This window comes from Coptis chinensis, chromosome 9 (assembly GCF_015680905.1).
Source record: "Coptis chinensis isolate HL-2020 chromosome 9, ASM1568090v1, whole genome shotgun sequence".
Taxonomy (NCBI): Eukaryota; Viridiplantae; Streptophyta; class Magnoliopsida; order Ranunculales; family Ranunculaceae; genus Coptis; species Coptis chinensis.
Genome location: NC_141464.1, coordinates 73,306,398 through 73,317,985, shown reverse-complemented (window position 1 = coordinate 73,317,985; position 11,588 = coordinate 73,306,398).

Below are 11,588 nucleotides of genomic sequence, written 5' to 3'. Positions count from 1 at the left end.
TAGAAAAGCTTACTATACTTAATGCAGCGAAAGGTATACCTAAAGGAAAAAAATTGAGGTTTTTGCAAAATTTAAAGGATTAAGACCACCACAATTGCGATTACTGCATTTCAGTTTTCACACTCTTCTAAATAGGGTTGATTGGTGAAGAGCTTCTTTATCTGTTTTGTTTTTTTCTTTTATGGCAATTAATTTATATGGTTGATCTGTTCAAACGTTTCTGACATTGGCCCATACTCAAGGAGTTCATGGACAATTTATTTTTTTATTTCAAATTCATGAAAGCTAAGTTTGCACAGTACTGAGAAGGTATATATATATATATTTTCCTAAAAAAAAAATACCACTCCTTTTAATTTAAAATTCTACTCTGACTATATATGACTTGAGTTTCATGTGTTTGATAGAAAATTATTTGAAATGACCGTGTTGAAAATAATTTTGTCAAATTGTCGCTTGTAAGACATTTTCTTTATAAGAAATGTTTGTTGAGGAGAAATAGTTGGGTGTGAGAGCAAGTCCAGTGGGGAGCAGCTAGGGGTGATAATTTGGCCCTCAGGCTCTCAACCCGCCCCTCAAAAATGCGCGTCAAAACCCTCAAAAGTTGGCCCTCACAGATTTGAGGGAAGGGCTGGCCCCTCATTCTTGTTAGGAAGGGGGCTAGGGTCTAGGTTCTTGAGCATAGGCCCGCCCAGATTTGGCCCCCTTCCAAGCCCCTCACTTGGCCCTCGATTTTTTTTTTTTTCGATAAGATATATTTTATTTTTTTACATTATATATGTAAGGGACCACAATTATCCCTATTTGAACTAAATATTTTCACTACAAATGATGTTTAATAATAGTAGTTTACCACATATCATGAGGTATTTTGTAATTTGAGTAAAAGAGTTCAAATATAAAAAGAAAAGTGAATTATGATTATTTTGTGTAAACCCAAAATAGAGGTGATAATTTATGTATTATACTATATATTTGTGTAAACCCTAAAAGAAAACCATATTTTCTTGTTATTTTACATTATATTTATGTATTATACTATAATTATCTAAATTGTATAAAAAAATTATTAAATTAGTTTTCAATAGGGGATAAATTATAACATAATATAATATATGCACTTTTGTAATTGATTTAATGATATGTATATAAGTCATACATAAAGTAAATCCAACCTAACAACATAGTTAAGTATTAAAAGTGTAGATATTTTAAGAATATCATCTCTTCCACCATCTCTATCTATTTTTTTCTAAAGATATAAGAATTAGTTTTGTATACTTATATACATATCATTAAATCAATTACAAAAAAAAAAAAATAAAAAAAAATAATAAATAGTAAACTAGTGAAATATAATTAGACCGGGCCCGACCCGGCCCTCATTTGGCCCTCAAAAATGAGGGCCGAGGGGCGGGTTAAGGGCTTGAGTTTTCATGCTTGACCCTACTCGACCCGGCCCTCAATATCAAATAGGGCGGGTGACCCCCCTCAATCATGAGGGCTTTTATGGTTTGAGGGCCGGGCTAGCCCGGCCCGGCCCTTTTATCACCCCTAGGAGCAGCTATAATGGGCTGTTAAAAGGTGCCACATAGGCTCTTTAGTAGCCCCAGCTAAATTTGGCAGCCCAAATTCGAAAAACCAGTCCAATGGAGACTTTTAGCAACTGTTAAGTTCGGGATACGGACAACAGAGTTTCTACCGTCGATATGTTAAATTCCAACGAACGGCATAAACTCTACCGTCTGTCTAGTCCAGACATCCCAACGGCTAGAAACGGTTAGTTTTTCTGAAATTTTAAATTTATAGCAACTACTTCACACAACTCTCTCACCATTTGCTTTCAATTCTCAAGCTACAACAATTACTATTCCAACACTACTAAAAATATGACTTTTTGCCGTGGCAAGCAGCCGTGGCCAAAAGTACCCAAAACCGCCACATGTTTTTTGCCGCGGCAAAACTTCTTGCCACACCCAAGGCACTATTTGGTGTCACAAAATGTCTTTTGCCACGGCAAAGGTGCACCCTCGGCTAAAAGTAATCTCTTGCCACGGGGAGTTACCGCGGCAAAATATTTTTTGAAGTATAAAAAAATAAAAAATAAAAGGAAATTAAAATATGTGTTGCCACGGCTTGGCCGTGACAAAAAGTTTGAATTTGCCAAAACTTTTCAAATATCTTTAGCTGCGAGGTGGCTGCCACAAAATTTTTGAAAATTTTGAATTTGCAAAAACTTTTCAAATATCTTTAGCTGCGGGGGTGGCTGCCACAAAAAAAAATTCCAGTGGACTCTACAACTACATCTCGCTGCAACCATGGCCACTGCTAAAAGTGGTTTTTTTAAGGGCACCTATTTTCAATTTTGCACCTGTTCAAATCACTTCAATTTGAACCTATATCTCAACAAGCTTCATAAATAAATAATAAGAAACATACTTAATTAACCAAATATTGACCAAAACAAATAAATAACATTCAACGTCAAATTCATTACATCACGTTAAACTTGGCCAATACCATAATCCAAAAACCTTCACAAGTTTCCAATCTACAAAAGAATTTATAACTAGTCCGATATAATACCCGCTTCAAATTCACAAAAACAAAAAACTTCAATATTATTCCAATGATGCATATCCAACCAAATTCAAGTATGCAAAAAACGCGGGTCGTCAAGTCCAATACTAGTGTTTCGGCAGTAAACTGCTTCAACACAACGAGAGCAATGGTGATGAACGCACTAATAAACAGAGGATTTTGATGTTGGGGGAGATGAAACTGAACCAAATAATGGCTGCCTACGCGTACCCAAGATCTATTCTCTATGGATCAAGTTTCCACGTAGTTCCTTATGAAAAATAGTTTGATATTTATAGAGGTAGAGAGTAGAGAGTCCTTGTAGCTCAAGTAATCTTGTATCTTGAGTAATTGTGATAGAGTATAAGCTAACCGATAACTATCTCTTTGATAAGAAATGAATCCGGACATAAATCAACGCATTACATTAGTGGCAAGCCATGTGGCTAAGGTTCAGCCTTAGACACATGAGTTAATGGGTCTGTACATTAATCCATGATATTGCGAATTGGGCTTTAGCCCTGTTGATTAAATGAATAAAATAGAGACCCCTACTAATGGACGTTTGCCACGTAGGTACACCGCCCCCTCTTTGTCAGGCGAACAAAGGTCACATGGCAAAGAAGAGAAGAAAAATCACGGAAAACGTGCATTAAGAAAAGAGTAAGCTGAGTGTATAACAAAGTGTCATGTGAACGTAAACGATAAGAAAATGGACAATCAGAAAAAATTCAGGAATTAGCGGAAATGAAAAAAATTCAAATTAACGTATACGGGACGCAATGACGTAGTTAAATAAAAAACGGCCGAAAACGCATAGATAGAATAAAAAATGCACATAAATAAAATTGCAAAAGAAATTGATTGGCTTAAAATCTCTTAATCAACGTCACGTGATAACGAAATCGAATTCGAAAGGCGTGCCAACGAAATAGCGATATTTGGACTATACCGTTGAAAATTAAACGTAGGGGCGATATAGTAATAATAATAATAAAAGGAAGTTAAACAGTAATAGGACTCAAAGTGTTCGGATGAGATAAGAATTGAGAGTAGGGATGAAGGCGGAGTTGAGAGAAGAATTCCACCGGCCTTTGGAAAACCCAGCAAGATAATCCTATATAAGTCTTTGGGGCCGCATATCCTACTCCATGAAAAAAAAAAAAAAAAAACTTGACACAGACTTAGGCAAGAGAACTTCGGATGAAGAAAAGTTGCGGGTTTTGAAGAAAAGGTTAGTATCGTTCTCATCCACCTATATGTTCCTATTGTTCCAAGCAACTCCTCTCGTCATCGTCTTCATCTATTCTTACGAGCGACTAGTAAAAGTGATCGAAGATCCGCGAAAACGGCTCATCCACAAAGCCATCCACATTCTATGGTGGGCGTCAAAAAATTTGGTTGTATCTTTCGCTACAAAGAAGATTTGAGAGCGGAATACTCACCCTTCAGCACAACTTGGATTACGAGGTAAGCACACTTTGTGCGTTATGCTGTTTTGCGTTCTGTGGTTTTTTTTTTTGTTTTGCATGGGCGTTGGACTGTTGAACTCCTTTCGCAGGAATCATTGTATTGATCATGTGGAGATGACATAACACTGGTGGTGTTGGTGTATGGATTGATGTCGGACATGAGCTGATGAGAAAGAAAAAGTGGTGCAAACGATAGTGATGGCTGTATTGAAAACCTTAGTTCAAGATGTGTGCTTGTCCCAGATGCTTGCCTTTATGCAATCCCTCGGAAGTACTGAGAATCCAGTCTTTTTCTCAATCTAAAACTTCTTTTTGGCATTTGGTACCGCTGGCGGTGGTGGACTTTGGATGCCCCCATCTTCTTTTCCTTCAAAGACGAGTGGACCCCCGTGCATCTAGTGTAGAATGAACTTTGATCGACGAAGTTAAGCCACCGGGTGGTATGAGCCTCGATATCTTGTGGCCCGACGCGGTGGTCTGGCCGATTTCTTGGGTCATATCCGGCAAAGAAGCAAGCATGAAGCGTGAATGTCTTTGTCTCTGTAGAGAAGAAGAAAAGATGTTGGCGGTTTTAAAATTGAAAAGTGAAACTTGAAACACGATCTAGTGCATCGCCAAGATAAAGGAGGGGCACCATACCTGCCCTCCTTTAATATGGCATAGTGAACCCGGTTTTTCTGCTTTCTGATCCGTTTTTTGTTTTGTTTTTTTTTGTTTTGTTTTTTTTTTACAGGTAGAACTACCATACTATACGGGCGAAAAATAACCGAGAAGAAAACTCGATGACGATTGCAGACTTGGTGAGGTGGAAAGAAGGTGGCAGTACTGGGCGACTACGAACCGCGTCGACGATGATAATTAAGGAAATACGAGAAAATACTAGGACTCGAAAAATTTGAGATGGATGAAGTGTAACGAGTTTGAAACGAAAGTGAAGAAGATGAAGTAGTAATGACTTACACACAATTAAATTGCGGGGAATGCAATTCCGTTGAAGCAAAGAAATAAGCGCGAATTATCGGAGTGGTGGCAAATTGCACGGGACAACCGCCAATATCGTTCGGTTAATCTTTACGAGGCGCACCGTTTACAAAATGAATTTAACGAAGGTTCGGCTCAAGAAATCTTCGCGTTGATACGACCGAAAGCCATACTGACGAAAGGGTACATAAAATTTGAAGTTGAATTCAAGGATTCAAACAGAAGTTTTAAAGGGTTTCCAAAAGTATACACCGGATGGGATAGATTTCTGTACCGCTTGCGAGGGAAGTGGAATCCGACAGAGTTTAAAGTGCCGAACAAATTTCGAGGTAAGCCAAAACATAAGTATTGAAAATAGTACTATGAGTAAACTGTTGACTAACACGAGTTATTTTTGTGTCTAACAGAAAACGCGAGTACACTACCAGATATTGAATTGGACAAAGAAGTAGAGAACAACCTTCGTTTCTTCTTTAATGAATGCTCTGACGAAAGATTGGTAGATCTGAGCTACTTTGATGATATCGTTGATTTCCGACATTATGGGGGTATCGAACAACGGCCCGATAGGTCCAAGGAGACACATAGCGAAATGGCGAAGAAGAGTAAGAGTCTCAGAAATGCAATATGGCAGCGGCAAGCGATAGTGAAAAAGAAGATGGAACGGAGTTAACACAGCGAGAACTAGTGCTGAGTTTGCCAAGCAAAAAAAGTGAATTGTACAAAAGAAGATGTGCCACAAGAAAACGGGCGAACGGAGACCAAGAGAGACAACCAACGTTACAATGTATGATGCCTCGAGGGACGAGACTACAATGCACCAAACATCCCAGACGAAATATAATACATACACAACATTAAGAGGAAAAAGTATGTACCGTAGAAAACATAGATATGTAAAAGTGTGGTGAAATGTAATATCTCGTTCTGGTTTGGTATACACAAGAAAAGAATGAAACAGTGATACTTATAAAAGATAGTGCAGCGGAGAACACAAAGTCGGTGAAAGAAAATAAACGGCAAAGCAAAATGCAGGAGCAAAAAATCCAACAACCACTGGCAAGTGGCGTCAGGGGTAATACTACTCATGGAGGAAAACCACAGAATCTGTTAATGGTAAGTTGATCATTGATTTTTACTATTGCGTTAGGACGGTAAAGAAATTTGTGTCCAACACTAATCCGATGAAATTGGTAGATGAAGCAGAGATGTTCAAGTTTGGAAGACGAAGTGAAGGGATCGCCCGGGATTACGCCAATGGAAGGGCTCGAAAAATATCAAAAATGTGACCAGAATACGGAGAACCTCGGAGAATATGACAAAGCAATGTTAATGATCTTCGATAGTATAAACCAGGTATGATAGTATTATTTTTATCAGTTATCGCAAACTTGTGTTTAAGTCTGAAAGATGATGAAATCGGATTTTTTTTGCAGCAGGTTAAAACGGCGGTAATACGGGCCAAAGAAATTCATGAAAAAGTCGCGAAGAAAAATATTGTTCGAATGAAGTCAATGCCTTAGAAGAGATAGAAAGTGAAGATACTCAACCAAAAATTGGAAGAGGCAAACAAAGCGTTAAAAGCGGAACCATCGAGAGTTAGAAGGCGAAAACAAAAACTTAACCGGGACGGAAGAAGCGGAGGAGAGATCGTCTGAAGAATTTGGGAAAAAGGCTGTGAGATAATGGAGGAGCACAAACACTTAAAAGCAGATGTGATAGAATTGAAGTCCCTAAGTGGCGATCAAAGATCGAGGAACTTAAACGATAAAAAAAGAGGTAGAAAAATAACAAGCGAATGACAGATTTAAACGAAGGCGGCCAAGATCACGTGCAAATGGCACATCGTGAATCGTCCGTAAACAACCGGCGAGACTTTAATAGAAACGGGCGATGAACTAGAGGCGCGAGAAGATGAATTACAAGGATTTATGCGAGTTGTATATCGCGAAAAGTTGGGAAGAAACCATTGGATTTTCCCAAACCAATGATCATGTGATTGTAGTATGTAATATCGTAGAGCTAAAAACTCTTTTTATGAAAATAAAACTAAAGTATGTGTTGGCTATTGAATATTATTGTGATGTCGGATAACATACGTATAAAACTTAGTGTTGTTGATTTATGAATGTAAAAGAAGCGAGGCGCCCCATGTAGAGAGAAAAACCTCCCAATATAAAACCATTTGAGAAAGTTATTGAAAGGCAAAGGGGACATGATCGTCCTCCATGAACCTAGCTATTCGGTGTTAAAATATTTGTACGAGCGTGAAGCATGGCGACAACCTGTTGGAGTTGTCCTGCGAGGTTCAAAGTCGCCACCCGCAGCTTGGGACCAAACTAAAATACAACGCCATTGCCTTAGTAGTGGATTTAGCACGGATATTGTATTGTGGGAGTATTGCAATAATTGTTCCGAGCAAGAATAACCATCTTATTGACTCGGATTTCCGTCAAGTAGGTATGAATGCGACTTACTTGGACCGAAAAAGGCATAATATGAATGACCTCCCTAGAATGAACGTTAATGAATGACATTGTTGAAAGTAAAAGTACAGACGAATAGAGAAATGTAAAATGACAACCAAACTAAGAGAATGGATGTTGAATGCTTTATTGATGGATAAAATAGAACGAACTACATAGATGGATAGATTTGTTATTGATGGAGTAATGTAAAATTGCAAAAAATTTCCTAACGGTAAAACTTGCGAAGGTGGTAAGCATTCCATGGCTTCTCTATTATTCTTCTAGAAATAGTACGGAGGAAATATGACCCCTTAGATGCTGGACGATCTATGATGTAGGGTCCTTGCCAATTTTCGCCAAACTTTCCCGATTCTATAAGCTTTGGGTTTTACACAAAGAACCCGGTCTTCGAGAACAAAAGACTTAGGGCCGGATCTTCTTGTCGTAGTTCCGTTTCATGTCAAACTTGATACTTAATAAGTCTGTTGTAGTCCCACCGAGCGAACCTCATCAATAAGAGCTTTTGATCGAGCCAAAGTAGTGTCATTGGAACTGTTTCAACCATGAATCGACCGAGATATCTTTGGAAATCAGTTACGTAGGTAAGACGGCAAACCATATGCAAGGTTAAAAGGTGATAATGCAAATTGAATATTTTTGGCGTTGTCTATAAGCCCACAAGAGGCGGTGGTAACTCCTTGACCCAATTTCCTTTGGCGCCCGGTCAAACGCCTTTTAGGTTGGCCAAAATCACCTTATTGGTGGCTTCGCCTGCCCATTAACTTCGCGGATGATAAGGTCGCGGAGAAGTTATGCCGTATCTTCAAATTAGCACAAGCCGACGAATTTCTTCAGATCGAATTGTTTACCATTATCCGATACAAGTGCCGCGAGGATGCCAAAATGACAAACAATATTTCTCCACAAAAACATTTTGACATTGGAAGCATGGATCGGACCAAAGGCGGCTTTGCTTCTACCCATTTGGTAAAATGTCGGTTGCCACAAGAAGGAATGAATTATACTACCGGAGCTTTAGGTAAAGGGCGATAATGTCTAAACCCCACTTGGCAAATGGCCATGGGCTTAGCATGGGATGCAACTTCGAGACAGGGGATTTTACTCATATTGCGTGCTTTTGGCATGGCTCACACATCTGGATAGGTGTTTTGCATCCTTTTGCATCTCTCGGCCACCAATAGCCCTCGCGGTCATAGCCTTATGAGCTAAACTGCGCCCTTTGGAGTGGATTCCGCGATAAGCGGAGTGAATCTCTTCCAAAACTTGAAGTCCTTCCCGTTTTGAGAGGCATCATAACATAGGGTTTAAGTCCGAGCCTTTGCGATATAATTGCAAACTTCCGTCAAGAATGATATCACCAAAACTTCCATGCATCGCGTTTGATTCTTTCAGTGAAGTTTTGGTTCTCGCGGAAGAAGAAACTTGCAAGTAGTGGATATAAGGAAGACGCCAATCTTGCGATCGGAGATCATCAGCGGCTCGATAGTATCATATCGAGAACCGGGACTATCATCCGCTTCATGTACCCAACTCACTATCCGTTTCGAGCTTAATTCAGGGGAACAAATGGATCTACAGATTCTAATGGAAGATCCAAAGTATGGTCATGTTGTGAATTTTCCATCTCCCTTTTCGCTTCGAAGTCATGATTGAAGTGCGATTATCGTGGGTCGATTTGTTGTGTACAAACAAAACAAGTAATTGCTTTCATGTAAATACAATTCATGCAATTCTTTTTCGGTAAAGTCAATGCTTGGCTCTTTCTCGAACTCCACGGTGATGTGTCTTGACTCTTCGCTTCTAACGGCGCAGATAGATAAGCCAATGAATCAGCATGGCGTGTATGTCATTTCGGGTCTTTGAGTGATAGAGATGCTATCAAATTGTTGAGCAAGGCTATGTATCAAACCAAGATAAGCCGCCATACGGTCATCTCTTTCAAAAGACCGCCAAACCGATTGGCTACAAGGCGAGAATCTGTATAACCGAGCTTTCGCCCCAGTTTCAAAGCTGTTCTCAAGGCACAAACGCAGCCTCATACTCGGCCGTTATTTGAAGCGGCAAAGTCCAAGTCGCCAATTTCTCAATCTTCTCTCCTCCGCGGGTTTAACAAAAACGATCCAATTCGGACCGCATTTATTATGGGAGCCATCTGAATAAACAATCCATAGGTCAATTGGATTAGGAATTGTGTTTGCAAGTTGGTATTCGTAAGCCCCAGGTTATTGGTGGCGAGAATGTCTTCCATAGATTCTTCTTGGCTAAGAAATCGTCAATAGGAGAATCATCAATCGGAAAATCAGCTATCAAAGCTAGAGCATGTCCTTTTTCGTGAAATACGATTTTCAAAGACAATGTTATATGCACTAAGATAACTTTCCCATTATTTAATGCTTGATTCCCCGTGCATTACGAAAGATCTTGCGTAAAGGGATACTTTCGATTATAAACTCTAACCAACCTCCCTCGAAGTATGGTTTTAACCGACGAGCCGCATGAACCAATGCAAGTACCATTTTTCCATCTTTGAATAACGAGACTCAGCTCCGGTTAACGTCTTATCGATAAAAAGGCGGGTCTACCATCATCGACGAAAAAAAAGAAGACTACAAGCTTCGAGTTGTAGCTGCTAGGTACATGCCAATCGGTTGACCCGTTGAAGGACTTGTCAATATAGGCGGACTGACCAAGTATTTCTTCAGTTGTTGCAATGCCATCTCACAATCAATGTTCCAAGTTGCCGCCCCCTTTAAAGTATGGAAGAAGGGATGACAACGATCGGAATATTTAGAAATAAATCTATGAAGAGCGGCAAGCCGACCAGTAAGCTGTTGAATTTCCTTCTTATTTTTTGGTGATGGCATATCAATAACGGCACGGATCTGATCAGGATTAGCCTCAATACCTCTACGAGTCATGAGGTATCCTAGAAATTTTCCAGAAGAGAGGCCAAAAGAACATTTGGCGGGATTGAGTCTCATGTTATACTTGTTAAGCCTATCAAAAACAAGTTGAAGATCGGAAAGATGATCACCAGTAAGCTTCGATTTAACGACTATATCATCAATATAAGCCTCCATTATTATCCCCAACAGATCCGAAAAAATTGTATTGACAAGCTTTTGGTAGGTTGCACGGCATTTTCGGACCAAAAGGCATAACGATTAGTAGCAGAAAATGCCTTGGTCGGTAATGAAAGCGGTGAACTCTTGGTCATCAACATTCAAAGAGATCGGTAGTACCAAGAAGCATCCATGAAAGATAGGCGTTGGAATCGAAGTGGCATCCACTAGTTCGAAATTCGTGGCAATGGATACGGATGAATCGGACAAGCCGCGTTAAGGTTTGTAAAATCAATACAAATTCTGATTTGTCCGTTCTTTTTGGTATGCTATGATGACATTAGCAAGCCATTTCGGTAAGTAACTTTCGTCGGATAAAGTTAACCGCAAGTAGCTTATCAATCTCCTCTTTAACTTTGAGCTTAGATCAGGTGCCATTCTTCTTGGTTTTTAACCGGCCCGAAACTTGGATCAATGTCAAGTTTATTATGACAAATGTAAGGGTCTATTCCCGGCATTTCCTTAATTTTCCAAGCGAAGATACTCTTATTTCATTTTGTAAAGGAAACCAATTCTCGTTGTTCTATTTCGAAAGTTCAGCCGGAAATAAAAGTGGTTTCTTAAATTTGAATCTCCTACTTGCACTTCCAAAAGTCGATCCTTTGTCGGGCCCTTGTACATGAGCCTCAATATTATAGATGGAGGGCACGCTGGTAACTTAACTTGGGTGGTACTTGCAAGGATCGTATTACCTCGAACTTCAGATTTTTATAGTCATCCATTGCTTTGTCATGACGGGGAATGGGCAGATACCTGGTCACTACTGAACCTTGCAAATATGCCCGGAGAATGGGAACTTGACACACCGATGAAATGTGGAGACTACAGCCCCATGGAATGTATCCAATCTACGCCCAAAATTGCATTATAGTGGGATCGGTCCATCAATAAGAAATCGAGCTCAACTTCTTTGTTCATTAATTTGATTGGTAAGGTAATTCTTC